Here is a 23,651-nt window from a genome sequence, read left to right as displayed (position 1 = left end):
TTAACATCCCCTGATTTCATTGTTAATCTTACCCAAAAGCTATCTTCACAGCAACATCCAGACTAGTGTTTGACCAAATATCTGGGTGCCATAACCTTGCAAAGTTTGTGTTATAGCATAAAATTACAGAACCTTTTTCTCTCCTTATGGTCTTGGCTCATCGTCATGTTTTTGAATCTCATAACTGCTTCTCTTTGATCACAGCTTGATTCACTGATCTTATTGCGTGGAGGCATTGCCTTCTTGTATTCTATTGAGAATGGAAAATTTTTTCCAAAATAATTTATTTCTGGTTTTTCTATAAATAATTTTGAAAAGTCTCTGTGCTTCTCTTAGTCTTCAGGGATACTGATTCTTTCAACTTTTTGAATCTTTTATTCAAATCAGGACTGTATTGATTTTTTTCTTTCAGATTCATTCTTTACAAAAGGAATATTTATCTAGACTTGACACTAGAGAAAAATGTGTTAATTGCCCTTTCATAGTTGATTAGATCACTGGTTATATTGGTCAAGGCTCATAGTGGAAGAAAGCAGAATGCACTCTATTTGATCTGAGAAGAAAGTGATGTATCAGATGGAATGATGAACCTTACAGAATCTCAGTGAGGCTCAGGGCCTAAGGTTTAATTATCACATAATCAAAAATACAGCAATCAAAGGAAATGCCCAACCACCTATGGAACTGTTTCTGTTGCTGCTGCCTACTGCTCAGTACCTAAGTTTCTAGGAATCTAGTTTCAGAAACTGCCAGACCTGCACCAAGAGAACCAACGTATCTATCATGAACCATGGCCACTGGCTCCCATTGCTCACACCCTCCTGGTCTCATGTGGACATCTCCTTGGCAGAATCTAAGCCACATGCAAAATCTTGGCTCTGCTAAGTACTAAGTAGGGTTTTTAGTCTCCTGGCATCTGTTATATTAGAAGGTTCAGTAGAAGGAAGTGAGAATGGCAGCAGAATGAGCCAGTGAAAAATCTGCTGCGCTAAACAATCTCAGTGCTGGATGGAATACCCACATCTCAAATCCAAGGTCCAGAAGGCCTTTATCCATGGTGGCTTCACTGTAAATGAGTGGGTCTCTCATCATGTCACTGATTTTCTGGGACTCTATCCTAAAGAAAGATTTTTTTTAAATTGCAGTCCCTTCTTATACCAACTCTAGGGCTCCTCCTTTCTGCATCTTCCCCCACAAAACTTTATTTTCTTAAATGAAATGTGTCACCAGCAATCTCTCTCCAAACCTTCCACACCACAACTCACCATACCCACTAGATTTTTGAGAATTTTAGTCTTGAGTAAAAATACAAGTGTGTGGGGAAAAAAAGGAGAAGTGGATTCTGACCACCAATGCAGTAGAAGATGAGCCACATGGTTTCTAAGCTGGCACAGATTCTGGGTACATGAGTTGGGAACAGAATTGATGCAGGGATAGTTTTGGGTAAATTAACTAACCTGTTTAAGGATATTTGGAATAAGTTACCTATAAGCAGAATTCTAGAGGTGATGTCCTATGATTTTATAAAATCTGGAAGTCACTTATTTACATGCTGGAAATTTTTTTTCTAGACAAAAATGATGCATGACTTCAACAAATGGTGCTAGAACAACTGGATGTCTATGTTCAAAAGAATGATGGAGGACCACTTCTTCACTCCATACATTGAAAACATCCCTGAAAATATACCCAAGACCTAGAAGTAAAAATTAAAACTATAAAACTTTTAGAAGAAAACACAAGACTAAATATTTGTGATTTTGAGTTAGGCAATAGCTTTTAAAGATACAACACCAAAAACACAAGGGACAAAACAAAACAAAATCAGTGAATGGAACTTCACCAAAACTAAATGGGACAACATATTTAAAAATCACATATCGGATAAGGGATTTGTATCCAGAATATATAAATGATACCACTTGCAACTCAGCAATAAAAAGACAACCCAATTAAAAGCAGACAAATCATTTGAACAGACATTACTGCAAAGAAGAAATACTAACGATCAATAAGCACATGAAAGATGTTCAACATCATTAGCCTGTCAGAAAATGGAAACCACGAGATATCACTTTACACCCACTAGAATAGCTCAAAAAGAAAAGGCAGACAATAATAAATGTTGTCAAGGATATGGTGAAATTGGAACTCTCATTCACTGCTGATGGGAAGAAAAGAGTGCAGTCAATTTGGAAAACAGTTTAGGAGTTCTTCCAAAAGTTAAACATAGAGTTACCATATAATTCAGCAGTTCTTCTCCAAGAATACTAAAAACATGCATCCACACAAAAATTCACACATTATTGTTCATAGTAGCATTATTCATAATAGCAAATAAGTGGAAACAGCCCAAATATCCATCAACTAATAAATGGATAAATAAATGTGGTATATTTATTAACTGAAATATTATTTAGCAATAAAAATAAATGAAGTACTGATTCATGTTGAGCATGAGTGAATCTTGGAAACATGATGCTAAGTGAAAAGAGCCAGTCACAAAAGACCACATATTACATGATTCAATTTATATTAAGTGTCCAGAATAGGTAAATCTATAGAGATAGAAATCAGATTTGTGCTTGACAGGGGATTGTGGTGGAGGGGGCAATGGGAAGTGGCTACTAATAGGTATGGTGTTTCTTTTTGGGGTGATGAAAATGTTATAAAATTAGATAATGTTGGTAATTGTACAACTTTGTGAATATACTCAAAATCACTGACTCATACACTTTAAAAAGATGAATTTCATGGTGTGTTAGTTATATCTCAAAAAGGCTATTAGAGATTTACTTGAATTTCACAAAAAGAATTGCTCATTTAATGCAAGTTTATTCATGATATTCTCATTGAAGTATGAAATTCATTGTTTGAATTAATTAAAAATTACAACACAACATATCAAAATGTGTGGGATACAGATTTTAAAAATCTAAATTTTCATCTTAAGATGTAGAAAACACAAGTAAAAGAAAGAAAATTAAACCCTCAATAGAAAGAAGACACAATAAACATAAAAGTAAAAATAAATGAAATAAAAACTAAAATATAATAATGATGATGATGATAATGATAATGATAGTAACATGAATGAATCCTGCAGCTGGTTGTTTTTTTTAAAAAAAAAAATCAATAAAATTGATAAAACTCTCACTAGACTTATCCAGAAAAAAAGAAAGAAGACACAAATGACCACATTAGGAATAAAAGAGGAGCATCACTACAGATCCTATAGACTTTAAAAGGATCATAGGAAATACTATGAGCTGCTTTGTTCCAATAACTTCAACAACCTAAATGAAATGGATAAATCCTCTGTCATAATGTTACCTTGCTTGTATTGGAATGTGTTTATTCTCAAGAGACCCATGCAGAAATACTAGATAAAGTGCAACTCATTTTCAAATAGCTCAGCGAAATGTCAACAGTTGTTGAAACTAAGTAGTGAATATAAAAATGTTTATTATGTTATTCTTTTATATTTTACCTTTTCTGTATTTTTGAAAATTTTTATAATTTTCAAAAATTTTATAATTTTCAAAACTGGGAGAAACAAATCAGGTATGGATGCATGTTAGTAGAGAGGCTTTCATTCCGGGTTAGTCATTTGAAGTAGGGCTGATGATGGAAAGGACAATGTCATGACCGTTTCATCCAAAAAGCAGTGTTGTAACCTTCCTTTTGGGTCTGGATGAAGCTTCTTGGTGACACTTGTAGGCTATGGAAACTCCCACAGAACAAGCACAGAAAGAAAGGATCTAGATTACTGGGCAGTCAGTCTTGATCTTTTCACTAGCTACAAGGGTCAACAAAAAATTTTGAATTGCTTTGTCTGGTCATCTAGCAACTAGGAATATTACTCATAAACTGCTCAGGGCAGACAGAATTGCTTTGTAAACAGAGTCCCGACTTACTTAATTCTTCCCAGAGGTTAAAAAACTCACACAGACATGAAACTTTGGCCTAAGTGGACACTAATTGGACACTAATTGGACACTAATTACCCTTAAGAGCTCTGTTAACCCAAACTCCCCATAAACCAAGCTTGGTATGAAATAAGAAAATGCATAAGGAAGCAGAATGCTGCTAGAAAAAAAATGACATGACCAAATTTATCGGTCCTGAAAGTCCTTTCTTCAGAAGTGATGTTGCAATTATACAATAATAAACAATAGAAGGATTGACAAATCTCATGTTTACAGGCAGAGAACAGCTTCCCTACATTTCTAAGAAGCTGTATATTTGGAAATGGATGAAATTGAAAGTAGGGATAATTGACATTCTAAAGCCAAGTAGGATGAAACAAGCAGAATTTTCCATATTTTAGTATGTCTCTTTTTAATTAGAGTATCTGTAAAGGAAACAAATTATTGTATAGTTACCAATTCTTTTTAATGAACAAGGTAAAAAGGTCTAATAATGTGAACTTCCTTTTGGACTTGGGTCCTGGCTGGTGTTGGGTATCCAAGGACCCTCTCTGTCTTTTTTTTCCACGTTGGATGGATAATGTGCCCACATTGTAACAAGTTTGAGGGAGGCACATCTCACACATGCACATGAACACTCAAGCATCACGCTTATGAACTACAAAAGGATCTACCCTCTCTGTCTTAAGTAGAAACTTGAGAGGGAGGGATAGGCAGGAAGAGCATCAAAACTTCTTTGCAGGACATAATTGAACTACTTGTTACTTATTTTCTTATGGTTCATTTATTCAACAAATGAAACATCTCAATTGTTCATTGCTATTATAGATAGACACTAGGTATACTGGTAAAAAAAAAAAAAAGACTGAAAAATGTTGTTTTTATTTAGCTTACATGATGGCTGATATAGTAAAGTCAAAATTATTTAAATAAAGAAAAGGGGTAATGAAGACTTTGGATGTAGAAATCGAGGTTCTCATCCAAGCTTTCCTGCTAGCTTGCTGAGGGAACCCTGAGTAATGAGTCCTTAAACTCCCTCTAGGCCTGGAGGTTCATCCATCAAGTGAGGGGCCTTAACCATTTTTCCAACAACAGCCCTTCCAGCCCCATCTTCCTATGAAGGAGAAACCTCAGTATGGCCTCATGGGGAACATTGTGGATTTTGGACTAAAGCACTTTTGGTTTGTCCAATTATTTCATCTCTGATCTTGATCATCTTATTTAACTACTCTGAGCCTCAATTTCCTTGCTGCAAAATGAGACGATGTTTGCTTAAGTGAGCAAGCAAAGCAATCACCACAGCTCCTGGTATGCCGTAGCACATGGCTTTTGCTCCCCTGGGGTGCTTACGTAGGAAGAAAGGTTTTGCAATGTAAAGGCAGTAATCATTTTGCTACTGAGCCAGCTAATTGAGGAGACAGTTTCTCCTCAATCACACTATTAGCTGATGTGCAACCCAAAAAGCGTTTGTTTAATAATGGAAAAGGAGTTCTTACCAGCTCCTACAATTTTGACCATCTTTGGACTGGAAGATTTCACTCAATTCAAAAAATTCCCAATGACATATACATTGTGAACGCTAAGATTATATTCTTTCTGGAAGCTGTGTCCATTCCAACAAGTCAGGACCATTTTTACCCAACCTGTCCTAGGCAGCAAGATTCCTCAAGAGATACAGGCAGAGGCCCAGTTTTCTGAGCTGGGCTCCCACATGGTCACCCTGGGGAGAAAACGGCAGAAGACAGCTCTCTTGGGTCCACCTATCAGAAGGAAGCTCCTGTGACAACAGTGATCTCATCTCTTAGGGGCCTATGGTAGAAACAACGAAAGCAAAAGCTATAGGAATGGTACAATATAACAACCATGGTTTCCTTCAATTTTCAGAAAATTATAAATGATTAAGAATACAAAATGGATTCAAAACTTACAGATAACTTGTAAAAATCAATTTAAAAAGACAACCTAATTTTAAAATGTTCAGAAGTCTTGATCTTGATCATTGGCATATTACAATATAGCATGGGCCACCAATCAAGTCTCCAGCAGCCAAATCCACCCCCTGCCCCAGCCTGTTTCTTATAAATAAATTTTGGTGGAACACAGCCTAGCCCATTCATTCACACATTGTCCACGGCTGCTTTTGCTCAACAACAGCAAAACTGAGTAGTTAGGACAGAGGCCATAAGACCCGCAAAGCCAAATATATTTACTATCAGGCCCCTTAGAAAACGATTTGCTTGTCCCTGCAATAGAAGCTATCCAAGTGACTGATAAGCGTATGAAAAAACACTCCAGCATTAATTGCCAATGGAAAAATGCAAATTAAACCCACAGTAAGATACCATTATGCACCCATTAGAATGGCAAAAATTAAAAACACTGACAACAACAAGTGTTGGCAATGGTAGAGAACAGTGGGAGCTCTCATACACTGATGGTTGAAGTGGAAATTGGTTCAGTTTTGGAAAACAGTTTGGTAGTATCTACTACAGCTAAACATTTATGTCTCCATGGCCCAGCAATTCCTGGTCATATTCTCAAGAGATATGAGGGCTGTGGCCACCAAGAGACACGTATGAGAAAGGTCCTAGCACCTTTATTTATAACCCCAAACATAAAACGATAAATGTCTGTCAACAGTAGGATGAACTAAATAAATTGGAATAGTATATAGCAATGAAAAAATAAGCTATTGCCCCATGCAAGGATGTTTCACAGACATAATGTTAATCAGAAGAAAGCAGATCTCAAGGAGTCCATGTTGTATGATTCCATCTATTTGAAGCTCAGTAACACATGGTACTAGAAGTCGGAATAGCAGTTACCTCTAGGACTGGGGATTCGTATTGAAAGAGAATGAAGGTTGGGAAGCCTGCTGGGGCCTGGGAATGTCATAGATGTTGTTCTGGGAGGTGGTTGCAAGGCTGTAGACATATGTAAGAGGCTATTGGATGGTACACTGAAGACTGGAGCACCTAACCATAGAAGGTACAGTGTTACATCTCAATATAAAAGATAAAATATTAAAGAAAAAAAAAACCGTGGGTCCTTTTGGACTTGAACCTTTTGCCACAGTGGTACTACAGAGTCATGTCTTAACTGGAACTCAAATTGTAATACTTTAAAGCTTTGTGTTGAAAAGAATGAACATTTCAGAATGTAATTCTGCATTTGTGATGAAGTCCTCATCAATAACTGATTCGAAGCTGAGGAGACTGCTGTTTCCCCTAGTGCCCTGGCCCTGGCCCTGTCTCTGATGGGTACAGGTTTGTCGAGGCATCTACCAAGGGGATCAATGCCCCAGGCTGATGTCACTCCCTGTGCTTGACTTCTGTGTCTGGGTGGCAGTCAGGAGCCTTCCTGCTCCCCCAGCAAGGGACGGACAGGAGGAAGCGCCCTCCAAAGGCTGGCCTGTGTCACGGATTGTCCAGGAGGTGGGCAACATAAGGGGCGAGGTCATCTCTTGGTGAGCCCACGCCTGGCCTTACAGAGCAGTGACAGATCACCTGTCACCCCTGCAACAGACAAGTGGCCCCATGTCCGTGAGCCACAGGGTGCCAGGGATGTGGGATTGCAGCTCCCCTGTGGGTACCCTTGACGAAGGGAATTATTCCTCCAAGGAGATTTGGGTCCTCTGCTGCTCTCAGATAGTCAGTTGCTTTCTGATTGGTCCACACAAGGGATACTGGGTCCAATTGTATAACACCATCATGGAGGGCTGGAGTCACATCAAAAATGTCCCTGTACCTCCAGCCTCCATCACTGCACACCTGTAACTCTGCTCACCCTAAGTGCTTAATGAACGTGGTGGATGGGCTGGTGTACAAATGCTTTTTTGGGGTAGTTTGGACTTATAGCCATCTCTGCTGTCACTACAAAAAGAGGAGAAGAGCCTCACAGAGGTGGTATCAGTGGGAGAACCTCCAACCCTCCTTTGAACACATTCCTAACAAAGAAACCTGCATGCTTTCCCCACCTTTTCTCCTACCTGTCTTGTGTCAGAGCAGTGCCTCCCTGCTGCTGATTTAGAGCAAACCAAACAACTGGACCTGTTTACATCTAGCACCTTGCAGTGTTCTACCTAGATTCCAAAAATGAACTCAACAATGATTCGATGTCATTGATCAGGTTCATAATGCTTGGATTTGTTCATACCAGGGTTTTCCCTAGAAGGTTACTTGTAAGATAAATATCTAATAGGAGAGGTTTAATTATTTTGTGTTGTTTTTCTTACTAGCCATATCTCCTTAAAAGTATAGAGAGTAGAAATTAGACATCATTTTTCTTTTTATCAGGCTAACTGGATTCCAACTTTGAAGTTCTGCAATGCTTGTATTTTGAAGTGTGTTTGCATGGCCCTGTTAGTTTCCTGTGGCTACTTTACTAAGGAGCTAATAAAGAAGCATATAGATTATGCTTCCATAATTACAATTAATATGGATTTTAATAAAATAGATTCCTTTATCATTCTCTGAATTGTATCTTGTACATTTAAAATATTATACAGAGGAGTCTGTATCAGTTTTCTCAGGCTGCTGTAACAAATACTACAGGCAGGGTGGCATAACCAACAGAAATTTATTTTCTCGCAGTGGAGGCTAGAAGTCCGAGATAAAGGTATTGGCAGGGTTGGTTTCTCCTGAGGCCTCTCTCCTTGGCTTGTGAATGATTGTCTTCTTGATGTGTTCTCACATGGTCATCCCTCTGTGTGTGTCTGTGTCCTAATCTACTCTTCCTATAAGGACAGCAGTCATGCTGGATTAGGGCCTACCCATGTAAACTCAATTACCTTAATTTCTTCTTTCAAGGCTTTGTCTGCAAACATAGTAACATTCTAAGGTACTGGGGCTTAGGACTTAACCTCTTTTCTTGTTTTAAATTTTATTATTTATTTATTTATTTATTTGAGATGGAGTCTTGCTATGTCACCCAGGCTGGAGTGCAGTGGTACAATCTCTGCTCACTGCAACCTCCGCCTCCAAGGTTCAAATGATTCTCCAGCCTCAGCCTCCTGAGTAGATGGGACTACAGATATGTGTCACCATATCTGGCTAATTTTTTTTTTTTTTTTTTGGATTTTTAGTAGAGACAGGGTTTCATCATGTTGGCCAGGCTGGTCTCAAACTCCTGACCTCAGGAGATCTGCCCGGCTCGGCCTCCCAAAGTGCTGGGATTACATGTGTAAGGCACCACACCCAGCCTTTTTTTTTTTTTAACCCTCATTTTAGGTTCAGGGGTACATGTGCAGGTATGTTATATAGGTGAACTATGTGTCACAGGGGTTTGGTGTACACATAATGTTGTCACCCAGGTAATAAGCGTAGTACCCAATAGGTTATCTTTCCTGATCCTCTCCCTCCTCCCACCCTCCACCCTCAAGTCGGTCCTAGTGTGTGTTGCTCCTCTCCTAGTATTCATATGTTCTCCTTGTTTAGTTCCCCCTTATAAGTAAGACTAGGCAGCATTTGGTTTTCTATTTCTGCATTAGTTCACTTAGAATTATGGCCTCCAGCTTCATCCATGTTGCTGCAAAGGACATGATCTCCTTCTTAGTTATGGCTGCATAGTATTCCATGGTGTATGTGTACCACATTTTCTGTATCCAGTCTATCACTGATATGCATTTAGGTTGATTCCATGTCTCTGCTCTTGCAAATAGTGCTGCAATGAACATACACGTGCATGTGTCTTTATGGTAGAGCAATTTATATTCCTTTGGGTATATACCCAGTAATGAGATTGGTGGGTCTAATGGTAATTCTGTTTTAAGTTCTTTCAGGAATCGCTACACTGCTTTCCACAGTGGCTGAACTAATTTACACTCCCACCAGCAGTGTATAAGTGGTTCCTTTTTTTTGGCAACCTTGCTAGAATCTGCTATTTTTTGACATTTTCATAATAGCCATTCTGACTGGTGTGAGATGGCATCTAATTTTGATTTGAATTCTCTAATAATTAGTGATATTGAACTTTTTGTCATATGCTTTTTGGCCACATATGTGTCTTCTTTTGAAAATATCTGTTCATGTCCTTTGCCCACTTTTTAATGATTTTTTTTTCTCGTAAATTTGTTTAAGTTTCTTAAAGCTTCTGGATATTAGACCTTTGTTGGATGCCGATATAGTTTGGATGTGTGTCCCTGCCCAAATTTCATATTGAAATCTAATCCCCAGTGTTGGAAGTGGGACGTGGTGGGAGGTAATCAGATCATCGGAATGGATTTCTCATGAATAGTTTAGTATCATCCCGTTGGTACTGTCCTCACAGTAGTGAGTGAGTTCTCTTGAGACTGGTCATTTAAAGGTATGTGGCACCTCCTACTCTTGCTCCTGCTTTTGCCATATGATATACCTGCTCCCCCTTCAGCTTCCACCATGATTGTAAGTTTCCTGAGGACTCCCCAAAAGCCAAGCAGATGTCAGCTTCATGCTTCTTGGACAGCCTGCATAACCATGAGCTAATTAAACCTCTTTTCTCTGTAAATTATCAAGTCTCAGGTATTTCTTTATAGCAATGCGAGAACAGACTAATACAGATGCACAGTTTGCAAATATTTTCTCCCATTCTATGGGTCATCTTTTTTATTCTGTTGATAGGTTATTTTGCTAAGAAGCTCTTTAGTTTAATTAGAACCCATTCATCAATTTTTGGTTTTGATGTAATTGCTTTTGGTTTTTTTGTTGAAATCTTTGTCTGGTCCTATGTCTAGAGTGGTATTTCTTAGGTTATCTTCCAGAGTTTTTAGTAGTTCTAGGTTTTACGTTTAAGTATTTAATCCATCTTGAGTTAATTTTTGTATATGGTATGAAGAAGGGGTCCAGGTTCAATCTTCTGCATATGGCTAGCCAGTTATTCCAGCACCATTTGTTGAAGGAGAGTCCTTCCCCCATTGTTTATTCTTGGCAGATTTGTCAAAGATCAGGTGGTTTTAGGTATGTGGCTTTATTTCTGGGCTCTCTATTCTGTTTCATTGGTCGATGTGTCTGTTTCTGTACCACCACCATGCTGTTTTGATTACTATAGCCCAGTAGTATAGTTTGAAGTTGGGTAATGAGATATCTCCAGCTTTATTCTTTATTCTCAGGGTTGCCTTGGCTATTTGGGCTCTTTTTTGGGGTTTATATGAATTTTAAAATAGTTTTTTTTTTTTATAATTCTGTGAAGAATGTCATTTGTAGTTTGATAGGAATAGCCTTGAATCTGTAAATTGCTTTGGGCAGTATGGCCATTTTAATGATATTGAGTCTTCCTATCCATGAGCATGGAATGTTTTTCCATTTGTTTGTGTTATCTTTGATTTTTTGAGTACTGTTTTGTAATTCTCATAGAGATCCTTCACCTCCCTAGTTAGCTGTATTCCTATATATTTTATTATTTTTGTGGCAATTATGAAAGGGATTGCATTCCTGATTTGGCTCTCAACTTGGATTCAGCCCCTTTTCAATATGAATATTGGAGGAGACACAATTAAGCTCTTCATAGTCTTTCGCTTTGTCCTTTGTTGTGTTGGGACGTAACCCAGCAAAGAGTCAACAGGGAAAGGCCACCTTCCATCTGTGTCCTGTCTTTCATGCGTAGGCTCCTCTCTGTGCTCTTTCCTCCCTCCCAGGTCACATGTCCCCTGACAACAGGCTTCCCACAGCCTCAGTCATCCTATGTTTGATGGGTACCAATAGGAGAATGGTAGGCAGCAAGACCCCGAAGCCCTGATTTGGGAAATAACCTGGAGCCTTCAGTGCAGCACAGTTTTAGGAGTGGGCACCAGCTGTCAGTGCACATTCCTTCTGTTCCCTGAGCGGTTCCTTATTTCCCTCTTTGGTGTGAGGCTTCGGACTCTATTGGATAAGCAGATGCCCATTAGGGCTTTGAATTGTTCATTTCAGGATGTTCAAATTATCAGGGACATTTTATTATGCACACACACAAACAGCTGTAAGAGATGGCATTTTTAAGCACTTCTTAAATGCCGGACACTATTCTCTACTTTTACACGTTTTACTCAGTGAATCTTCACAACACTATGAGGTATACAAATGAATGTGAATGAATGCAATGAAACACGCACTTTCAGTCAAATAAACCCGAGTGCTGGTCATTCTCCAGATTCGTTCTTCACCTGCTCTGTGCCCAGGAGACTGACTCTGGCCTGCACTGCCCAGGCCCCCTTGCAGAAGACTGCCCATACACCAGCAGCCAATGGGAGGACGAGAGCAGAAAGTGGGGACAGTTTTCCCTTTTCCCTTAACAGAGCCTCACTGGGCCCAAATGATACCATTTCATCTCCCCTTCCCTGAAACCTGGGGTGGGAACAACCTCCCCCTATTGCTGTCATCTGGGAGCCTCCCCTTCCCTTGTCTGGACCCTTATCCCTGCCCACAGCTCAGGAAACTTCTGTCATTAAAGCCTCTTCCTCTGCACAATTTGGGATGAACTGTTTCTTAGTGGAATCTTATCCCACACATAAGCAACTCTTCTTTTGTGTGTACATAATTTAGGAATCTTTTGTGTAAGTACAAAATGTGTGTGTACATATTTTTCTTTTTTCTCTTTTATTTATTTAAACAATGTTAAAACAATCTGTGCCTCTTAATTTTACATTTTCCTCAGGTGCTGAAATAACAACTGAAAGTTGCTTGTATCTGCATTGTGATTTCTGTATGTGTTTGCCATCAGCGGAAAACTCATTTGAATAAAATTTACCTAAATTTAAACAACAAACACTATCTTAAACATAATAACAAAGGTTTATTTTTATTTTTTTAATTTTTAATTTAAATTGAATTTAATTTTTATTTTTATATATGTATTTAAAATTTATATATTTTTTATTTATATATTTATAAATCTATATATATTTTATTTATATCTATTTATTTATATATTTTTATTTCCATAGGTTATTTCCATTGGGTTTTTTTTAATTTCCATAGGTTATTGGGGAACAGGTGGTATTGGGGAACAGGTGGTATTTGTTTACATGAGTATGTTCTCTAGTGGTGATTTGTGAGATTTTGGTGTGCCTGTCACCCGAGCATTATACACTGCACCCAATTTGTGGTCTTTTATCCCTCACCCCTTCCCACCCTTTTCCCCACAACTCCCCAAAGTTCATTGTGTCATTCTTATGCCTTCGCATCCTCACAGCTTAGCTCCCACTTATGAGTGAAAACATACGATGTTTGGTTTTCCATTGCTGAGTTACTTCACTTAGAATAATAGTCTCCAGTCTCATTCAGGTCATTGTGAATACCATTAATTAATTCCTTTCTATGGATGAGTAGTATTGCTTCATACACACACACACACACACACACACACACGGACACACATATACATATATCACAGTTTCTTTATCCTCTTGTTGATTTATGAGCATTTGGGTTGGTTCCATATTTTTGCAATTGCGAGTTGTGCTGCTATAAATGTGTCTGCAAGTATCTTTTTCATATAATAACTTATTTTCCTGCAGGTAGATACCCAGTAGTGGGATTGCTGGATCGAATGATAGTTCTACTTTTAGTTATTTAAGAAATCACCACACTGTTTTCCACAGTGGTTGTACTAGTTTACATTCCCACCAGCAGTGTAGAATGGTTCCCTATTCACCACATCCACATCAACATCTATTATTTTTTGATGTTTTGATTATGGTCATTCTTGCAGGAGTAAAGTGGCATAACATTGTGATTTTGATTTGCATTTCCCTGATCATTTTAATATTGAGAATTTTTCCATACGTTTGTTGGCCATTTGTACATCTTCTTTTGAGAACTGTCTATTCATGTCCTTAGCCCACTTTTGGATGAGATTGTGGTTTTTTTCTTGATAATTTGTTTGAGTTCATGGTGCATTTTAAATGTTAGTCCTTTGTCATATGTATAGATGGTGAAGATTTTCTCCCACTCTGTGGGTTGTCTGTTTACTGTCTGTCCTTTTGTGTACAAAAGCTCTTTAGTTTAATTAAGTCCCAGCTGTTTATCTTTGTTTTTATTGCATTTGCTTTTGGGTTCTCGATCATGAAATCCTTGCCTAAGCCAATGTCTAGACAGGGTTTTCCAATATTATCTTCTATAATTTTTATGGTTTCAGGTCTTAGATATAAGTCCTTGATCCATCTTGAGCTGATTTTTGTATAAGGTGAGAGATGAGGATCCAGTTTCATTATTCTACATGCAGCTAGCCAATTATCCCAGCACCATTTGTTGAATAGGGTGTCTTTTCCCCACTTTATGTTTTTGTTTCCTTTGTTGAAGATTAGTTGGCTATAAGTATTTGGGTTTATTTCTGGTTTCTCTATTCTGTTCCATTGGTCTATGTGCCTATTTTTATACCAGTATCATGCTTTTTTGGTGACTATGACCTTATACTATATTTTGAAATCAGGTAATTGTGATGCCTCCGGATTTGTTCTTTTTACTTATTCTTGCTTTGGCTATGCGGGCTCTTTTTTGGTTCCATATGAATTTTAGGATTGTTTTTTCTAATTCTGTGAAGGATGATGGTGGTATTTTGATGGGAATTGTGTTAAATTTATAGATTGCTTTTGACAGTATGGTCTTTTTTCCAATATTCTACTCATTCATGAGCATGAGATGTGTTTCCATTTGTTTGTGTCATATATGATTTTTTCCAGCAGTATTTTATACTTTTCCTTGTAGTGGTCTTTCACCTCCTTGGTTAGGTATTTTCCTAAGTTTTTTTTTTTTTTTTTTTTTTTTTTTTTTTTTTTTTTTTTTTGCAGCTATTGTAAAAGGGGTTGAGTTCTTGATTTGATTCTCACCTTGGTTACTGTTGGTGTATAGAAGAGCTACTGATTTCTGTACACTAATTTTGTATCTGGAAACTTTGCTGAATTCTTTTATCAGTTCTAGGAGCTTTCTGGAGGAGTCTTTAGAGTTTTCTAGGTAAACAATCATACCATAAGCAAACGGCAACAGTTTGACTTCCTCTTTACCCATTTGGATGCCCTTTATTTCTTTCTCTTGTCTAATTGCTCTGTCTAGGATTTCCAGTACTATGTTGAAGAGGAGTGAGAGTGAGCATCCTTGTCTTGTTCCAGTTCTCAGAGGGAATGCTTTCAACTTTTCCCCACTCAGTATTATGTTAGTTGTGGGTTTGTCATAGATGGCTTTTATTACATTGAGGTATGTGCCTTGTATGCCAATTTTTCTGAGAGTGTTAATCATTAAAAGATGTTGGATTTTGTCTAATGTTTTTTATGCATCTATTAAGATAATCATGTGATTTTTGTTTTTGATTCTGTTTATGTGATGTTCACATTTATTGACTTGCATATGTTAAACCATCCCTACATGCCTGATATAAAACCCACTTGATCATGGTGGATTTTTTTTTTTTTTGATATGTTGTTAGATTTGGCTCACTAGTATTTTGCTAAGGATTTTTAGCATCTGTGTTCATCAGGAATATTGGTCTGTAGTTTTCTTTTTTGGTTATGTCCTTTCCTGGTTTTGGTAATAGGGTGATACTGGCTTCACAGAATAATTTAGGGAGGGTTCCCTCTTTCTCTATCTTGTGGAATAGTGTCAATAAGATTGGTACCAATTCTTTGAATGTCTGGTAGAATTCTGCTGTGAATCCATCTGGTCCTGGAATTTTTTTTTTTTTTTTTGGTAATTTTTAAATTACCATTTCAATTTCACTGCTTGTTATTGTTCTCTTTAAGTTATCTAATTATTCCTGATTTAAGCTAGGAAGATTGTATCTTTCCAGGAATTTATCCATCTCCTCTAAGTTTTCTAGTTTGTGTGCATAAAGGTGTTCATAGTAGCCTTGAATGATCTTTTGTATTTCTGTGGTGTCAGTTGTAATATCTCCCATTTCATTGGGTTTTCTCTCTTCTTGGTTGATCTTGCTAATGGTCTATCAATTTTATTTATCTTTTAAAAAAAAACAGCTGTTTGTTTCATTTATCTTTTGTATTTTTTGTTTGTTTGTTTCAATTTTATCTCATGATCTCAGCCCTCACTAGCACTAGAGCCCCAGCAGCTCCAGAGTAACTGGAGAGACATTCTGGGGAGTAGCAGCCCCTCTGTGGCTCTGCCTCTGCTTGCCAGTGGCCTGTGGGCCACAACTGACCACTTGGAACCCTGAGGAGTGTTCTGTCTCTAATGCTCACAAGTGCCTGGCAACCAGGAGAGACAGTCAGTTGTGCTGGGGGAGGGGAGCCAGCCAGGTTCTAGAAACAGTGTCCCTGACTTTGCTCTGCTAACTGTGCAGTTAGAGGTGATAGTCTCCACCCAGGTCATGAGGGACCCAGAAATGGCTGATGGCACCCTGGAGCTCGGCCACACCAGACCCAGCTGGACTCACAGCAAACCGCAGGGTCCAAGTGGGCCCATGCCCTTTACCTTTCTGTCCACAAGGGCCTGTCAGGGCACAGTAGTGGGGCCTGTCCCTGGGTGAGGCTCAGTCTCCTGATTTCAAGTTTCCTTCTGCACAGGGAAGCTGGGTCCTGCCCACCAAGGTCCCAGGGACCCTCCTCTGAGGCCCCCTCTCTCCTTTGTGTTTAGTCAATGTCAGCAGATGGGGAGAGGACTGAAAGGTCTCCCTAAAGGTACAAGCTGAGAAACCTGAATTTTCAGTGTAAGAACCCGGAAGAAATAAGTGGAACTGATGGGGTCTACAATTTCACAGATATTCTGTAAAGCAGGTCTATTCCTGTTCCATCCAAGCGTCCTGGGTGAGCATGACTCTGCTTTGGGGGTGTCAGGTTGACCCTGGCTCTTTCCCTTGTGTGGTCCTGCTGTCTTCAGTACGTGCCTCCCAAGGTGGCCCTGGGGATAGTCTCCAATCCACTGAGTCATCTTCAGAAGTCGGCATCTGCAGAGGGGCAGGTCCTTCTCAACTTGCATTCCACTCAACCTCTTCCTCGGCAGAGTCAGGCTCAGAGCCTCCTCGTGCAGCCCTGGACTCTGCCAGGAGCAATTAATCTCAGAAACTCAATCTGAGAGAGAAGCAAGAGAACTGTCAGCTGGGGCCAGTCTGGGGTCCTAAGGGTGTCAGGGCTCCAGACCCTCGCAGGACATAGAGGGGCAGTGGAAGTGGCCCTCCCAGGAGAAGTCAGATCCCCTGCAGGGCGGCAGGACCCTAACTCTGCAAGGGCAACTGGTTGGTCTTTTAAAAGGATCCAAATGGGCTGAAGAAACAACAATAATGCCTAGAATACCAACCTGGCACGAAAATGAGTAAAACAGAGTTACAACCAGGGACCCCAAGAAGATCCAGAGTGTTTCACTGAGTGAAATAGGAAGATGCAAAAGCACACAGAGAGGGTTTCCCAAAAATCTCAAAGGACAGGTACTCCCTCCCTCCTTAGAAGGCAGAATTTGAAGAAGCAGAGAGGAGCTGCTCCCTGCTCCCCTCAGCTTCTCCCCTCTCCCTTCTCCTCTCTTCTCTCTTCTCCTCTCCCTTCCTCTCCCCTCTACTCCCTTCTCCTGGCTTCTCCTCTCCACTTCTCTCCTCTTTCCTCCTCTCTCCTCTCTTCTTCCCTTCTCTCCCTTCTCATCTCCTCCCTTCCCTTCTCACCTCCCTTCCCCTCTCCTCTCCCCTCCTCCCCTCCCCTCTCCTCTCCCCTCCTCCCCTCCCCTCTCCTTTCCTCCCCTCCCCTCTCCTCCCCTCCCCTCCCCTCTCCCCTCTCCCCTCCTCCCCTCCCTTCTCCTCTCCCTTTCCCTCCTGCCCATCCCTCCTCCCCTCCTCCCCCATCCTCTGTCCTCTCTCTGCTCCCCTCCTCCCTGCCTCTCCCTCCCTCCACTTCTCTTCCTCTCTCACCTCCTCCCCTCCCTTCTCCTTTCCCCTCTCTTCTCCCCTCCTCCCCTCTTCCCTTTCTCTCTTCTTCTCCTCCCCTCCTCTCCCCTTCTCCTCTTCTTTCCCCTCCTCCCCTCCTTATCCCCTCCACCCCTCCCTTCCTGTCTCTTCTCCCCTCCTCTCCCCCTTCCCTCCTCCCGTTCCCTCCTCCTCTCCTCTCCCCTCCTCTTCTTTTCTCCCCTCCTCTTCTTTTCTCCCCTCCTCCCCTCCCCCCCACTCCTATCTTCCTCTCCCCTTCTCCCCTCCTCTCCCCCCCCTTCCCCCCTCCTCTCCCTCCTTTCCCCTCCTTCCCCTTCTCTCCCGTTCTCTCCCTTCCTCCCCTCCCCTCTCCCCTCTCTCCTTTTCCCTCCTCCCCTCCTCTCCCCTCTCCCCTCCTACCCTCCTGTCCTCCCCTCTCCTCTCCCCTCCCCTCTGCCCTCCCCTCGTCTCTCCTCCTCCACTCCTCTCTCCCCTTCTCTCTTCTCTCCTCCCCTCCTCTCCCCCTCCTTTCCCTCTCTCCTGTACTCTGCTCTCTCTTCTTCCATGTTGTCTTTTCTTATATATACTTTAAATACTTTTGATTTTGTTAATACAAGTACTGTGTATGCAATTCATACCTTTTTAGCAGACAGCTCACGTGGACCCAGGTTGGGGTTGATCATGCAGATTGTGTAGGGGTCCCCCGCGGATGCACACCGGTGTGCACTGATGTGGAGCTGCTCCTTCCTGCTTCCTGGGCTCCAGACAGAAACACCATATCCCTGCACCAGCCTCTGCCTCAGCTCTTCACAGTCAGCACACCCTCTGCTTCCTGTCAGGGTCTTCTCTGCTGAGTCTGGTTATGGGATCCCTTTCCATGCAGAGCCATGCTCCCGTGCCACTGGGTGTCACCTTCAAGCTAGCCCCATGTGTGTGTCTGTGTGAGAATATGTGTGTGTGAGTTTGCCATCAAAGGAAGACTTTTATTTTGGCTGCTAAAATTCAGAAACATTTAAAGAACAAACAGTATCTTTTGAAAAACATCGAAGATTCAGAAAACAAGACAAGAAACAAATTGTTGTAAAATTTAAACTCCCCTAAATTTATCTATGAACTTAGAACTAATCTAATAAAAATAGTATGATGTTTCAATGGTGTGTTGTTGTTGTCTAGTATTTTTTGGCATTGTTATTTAAAAACCAGTCAAAATTTATCCAGCTAAATATTACATTACTTGTACAGATTTATGATAATGGCTTAGAGAAATGAACTTTATTGTTTTCCATGTTTCTATTCATGTCCAGTTTTTATGATAGTTTAAGTAATAGTGAACCTTTTATTTAAATCAAAATACAATATGTATGCATATAATTTTAGAAGGTCCAATGATTTGGAAATAATGTATTCATAAGAGCTATTTGAAATAAATGTATATTTAAAAATACAATTTTAGAAATTATAATGCTATAAAACTTTAGAAAGAGAAATTGCACATCAATTAAATAACAGTAGCTTAACTAGAAGATAAATGAAAATTACTTTTAAGGACAAAAACAAACAAATCAAAACTCTGAGTGGAACCTGCAGGCACCCCTGGATCCCTGAGCCTCACAGCACCTGCCTCCTCCTTGCTGGGAACCTGATGACCCAGAGGACCTCTAGTACTTCCAGGCCTCTGTGGGCTGCTCCTGGAGCAGCAGGAGCAAAAGGGATGCTTGGGAAAGGCTGGAACTTGAACTCCACATCAGCCATGATTTACCTGTTGCCATCATTTTCTTGTCTTAGCTCATGGAGCTTTATCTCAGTCAGCAGAACTGCTGCCCAGCTTTCTTGAGCTCTTCCTCATAGAAGAAAATATCCTTTGGTAAAAGGAAGTGGTTCTCTCCAATTCATTGTTCATGTCTTCTACCATCTTCTTGTAGAGGCTGCAAATCTGCTGTGTGTAGTTCATATTTCTGCACATGGTAGGAAATTCCTTCTGGATTTCTAAGCATAGAGAAACATAGTAATTTAACAGGGAGATACAGAGTGAACACCCTTTTAATCAAATGATAAAATGGTAAAAGTTAACATAAAAATATTAGGACAAGCCGACATCATGTACCTCCTGATATGATGCACTGAAAAGAACACAACATTATTTCTATGATTTTCTCCCAATAGTGCATAACCTGAATCTATGAAGAAATAGCTGAGAACCCCAAGTTGAAGGGCATACTACAAGATAATGGCCCATATTCTTCAAAACGATAAAGGTCAATAAAACAAGGAAAAGGCTGAAGAATCATTTTGGAATTAAGGAGACCCAGGGGATGGGAGAGCCAAATGCAGTACATGATGCTGGATTCTACTCTGTTCCAGCAGAAAACTAGTTATAGATGAAATTATTTGGAAGACTCACACAATTTAAATATGTACAATATATTAGGTAAGGATTGTGTCACTGTTAAATTGCAATTTTTATCATTGTATTCTGGTCAGGAAATGCCAAAATTTAGTGTCAATGGGTTTAATAACTTCAACTTATTTCAAAATAAAGAGTTGCTAAAAGTCTTCAACCATGATCCCTTCCTGACATCGTGGTCAAGCTATGTATGGCTCATGGTAGGTATCTTCTCATTTTCTGGTGGGGTACTTAATGTGAAAACAGGTAAAACCATCATAAAACACCTTCAAGTTCTAAATCTTCCTTGAGCCTACCTATGTCTGAGAGACTCCTCTAGGACATTTCAGGGAGTATGGAGAACATATTACTGGTGGATGTCCTTCTCCAATCAAGTCCTTCAACCCTTCTGATCCTCCTGCAGTCTTCTTTCTGGCCAGTATGATGTCTGAACAGACTCCGAGTCTAAAGAGCTTCTGGCTCCTATGTTCTCTGCTGGCTTCCATGAAAAGCTCTCTCTTTAAATGTTCATAAACCTGGTAGCTTAAGACAACAGAAATTTATTCTTTTATAGTCCTCTAGACCTAAAGTCCCAAATCAAGGTGCTGGCCAGGCCATACTCCCTCTGAAGTCTCTAGGAAAAGGTGTTCTTTGCTCCTTCCAGCTTCTGGGTGCTGTAAGCAGTCCTGTCATTCCTTGGCTTGTGGCTGCACCCCTCCATTCTCTGCCCCCATCTTCCCATGGCCTTCTTCTCTGTGTTCTCTACTCTACAGACACCAGTCATGAATTTAGGGCCAATTGCAATCCAGTACCCTCTCATCTCCATCCTTAACTAATTGCATCTGCAAAGACCTATTTCCAAATAAGGTTATATTCTGAGATTCCAGATGAACATGAACTTTTAGGGGCCATTATCCAACCCACTACACCAGTCTTCACTGCCTCAATCAATTTCCATGGAATGTCTCTGGGTTATTTGAAAACCCCTATTTTAGTTTTATTTCTCCTGGATTCCAAATTTTCTCTTTGAACAGGGCTCCTTCTCTCCACCTACATCTTAGAATTCTGTCTCTTGTTCAACTTCCTTTTTCTTTATTCTGTGTCTCACAGAGACAGGCAGGATCCTTCCATACCCTTCCTTGGCTCCCAGGACCCACACCTGTTAAACATATGATGTGTCCCTCATGTGGATTCTATCCAAGATCCTATAGAGGACAGATTTGCTGGGACTAAGGTACCATCCTAAAGGGTAAGTCAAGAGCCTGCTCACAGACTCTCCGATTCTCATGGAGGACTGTGGCTTGTCAAGTAACTCAGAATCACTGAATTTTTCTGTTCAACCTCATTCAGTTATTTTGGCTTTAAGATAAATAAAAATTAATTACTTGGATATTTGATCAACTGAAAAAATCCCGACTGTATATTTTGAGTCCTGGTCAATTAGGACCACTTGCCTAAAGGAACCAATTTAATGATTTCCTTCACTTTCAAGTTGTGAAGAAATTCTGGCTGCCTTTCTCATTGCACCTTTACAAAGGCCAGACTTTATGAAATAATAGTGATGATAGCAATAATCTGGAATTTGGTAATCGACAAACCTCTGGTTTCATGCTAAGTCTCAGCAGAGCTTTTCAGTACTCCATGAGGTATGGATTGGGCAGATCATCCTGCCGTTATTACAGACAGAAAAGGAGACAATCATACTGCATTTGTTCTTGGACTGGCTCATAGTCTGGGCACAAGCATGATCAATTTGTTCATACCATTGTAAGACTCTTACCTCTAAAAGCACAAAGAGAACACATCAGAAGTAGATCTTTACATGAAACAAAACCAACTAACCATTTTGCCCAATGAGCTACTTTCTCTTCTGTTTACTTTTTTTTCAGTTTCCTTCTATTTCTATTTAAAAGGCAAGTTAAAAAAAAAAAAAAAAATAAGATGGCATACTATATGGAAAATAGCTCAGGCTTTACAGCAAGACATCCTGGGTTGAATTCTATTTCTGCCACCTACTAACCTGATGAACTTCGGTAATTTCCTTAACCTCTCTGAGCCTCAGTTTATTCACCTGTGATATTGTTTGGCTCTGTGTCCCCACCCAGATCTCATCTCAAATTATAATCCCCACGTGTCCAGGGAGGGACCTGGTGGGACGTAATTGGATCATGGAGGCAGATTTCCCCTTTGCTGTTCTCGTGATAGTGAGTGTGTTCTCATGAGACCTGATGGTTTTAAAAGTGCGGCACTTCCTTGCTCTCTCATTATCTTTCTCTCCTGCTGCCTTGTGAGATATGCCTTGCTTCCCCTTTGTTTTCTGCCATGATTGTAAGTTTCCTGAGGCCTCCCCAGCCATGTGGAACTGTGAGTCAATTAAACTTCTTTCCTTTATAAATTACTTAGTCTTGGGTAGTATTTTTATATCAGTATAAGAATGCACTAATACAACCTGCAGTGTGAACCTCAAAGTCAAGTTGAGAGGATTGAAGAAATGATGTAGATTATGTACCCTGCATGAAGCCTCTCATGTTATTCAGTGGTAGTTGGCTCCCTCTCATCACCTTCCTGGGAGATTCTAATTTTGTCAAAGGATCAGTCCTAGATCACAGTGGCAGTGCTGATGTTGCTGTAAACTTCAGGCCAGTGTGCCAGCATTCTATCTAGCCACATTGCAATGGAGAGTGCATGCTGCAGGGGTACTGTATGAATCAGTGCCCAGAGATAAAGGGGCAGTCTGTCCTCTCCTGCAAAGCAGGACAATGCTTGGTCTCCAGCTCTTCACCTCCTGGAAACTCACCCCCCATTTGTGCTTGAATTCATGCTATCTGAACAAGAGAAACTCATGTCATCTCTCTCATCCTGTAAAGCACTGCTGAGAACAATCATGCTAAAATAATTTAGAGGGAGAAAATGTTAAGCAAAGACTGTCAAAACAATACTCAAGAATACCAATAAGGAAGCCTGTTTTTAGTTAGCAAAATCTCTTAACTAGGGAGATTAAACAGCTCTTACAAAAGTGCACATTATACAAGTATTTCATCACGCGTTGAGGGCCGGCATCTCAGGATCCAGCCGTGAACCAACATCTGAAATACCTTTTCCCGTAATCCCCTTCATCCAAGAATAAACACTTTTAATGAAAGTCCCAAGAGGAAGTAAAAAAGAATTTGTTTTTCCAGTTTCTTTTAACAATCTTTCCTAAAATAGGGGGCTATTCTTGTTTGCACCTTCCTTATAACAGTTCAGTCAAATGTGGCCACTGCCACAGCTTCTAGCAAGTTCCCTGGGTGCAGAGAATTGGGACCTCGCACCTGCAAGACAAGCAGGCATCAGGATTTTGGGGGATTTTAATTTACTAACTACTCTTTATACTTTTGGTGAGCTTGCATTTCAAACCTTGCCAAGAGACACATCTCCTTGAACTCTGCTGTCCTGTCTCACCATGCAAAAGGCTTAAGAAGGATCATTTTGTTATTTCAAAACACTAGAGCAAATATTTCCAAGACTGTCTTGAAAAGTTCCTTGGAATTAACATCAAGCACTTACTATATAAT

General features: G+C 40.1%; 1 long non-coding RNA gene and 1 other non-coding gene across 2 annotated transcripts; one reads left to right on the top strand and one right to left on the bottom strand.

The window, feature by feature from the left end:
- Positions 1-4,496: 4,496 nt before the first annotated feature.
- Positions 4,497-4,599, bottom strand: LOC126951861 (small nucleolar RNA U13). The gene has a single exon (XR_007724704.1). It is a non-coding gene; the product is annotated as a small nucleolar RNA U13 (small nucleolar RNA).
- Positions 4,600-16,076: 11,477 nt separating this feature from the next.
- Positions 16,077-18,866, top strand: LOC126950716 (uncharacterized). The gene is made up of 3 exons (XR_007724270.1): positions 16,077-16,281; positions 16,393-16,535; positions 18,361-18,866. It is a non-coding gene; the product is annotated as an uncharacterized LOC126950716 (long non-coding RNA).
- The last annotated feature ends 4,785 nt before the right edge of the window (positions 18,867-23,651 follow it).

The sequence above is a fragment of the Macaca thibetana genome, chromosome 3 (assembly GCF_024542745.1).
Source record: "Macaca thibetana thibetana isolate TM-01 chromosome 3, ASM2454274v1, whole genome shotgun sequence".
In the NCBI taxonomy this organism is placed as follows: Eukaryota; Metazoa; Chordata; class Mammalia; order Primates; family Cercopithecidae; genus Macaca; species Macaca thibetana.
Note: the sequence above shows the minus strand (reverse complement) of the source record. Positions and strands in the feature narration are given on the sequence as shown.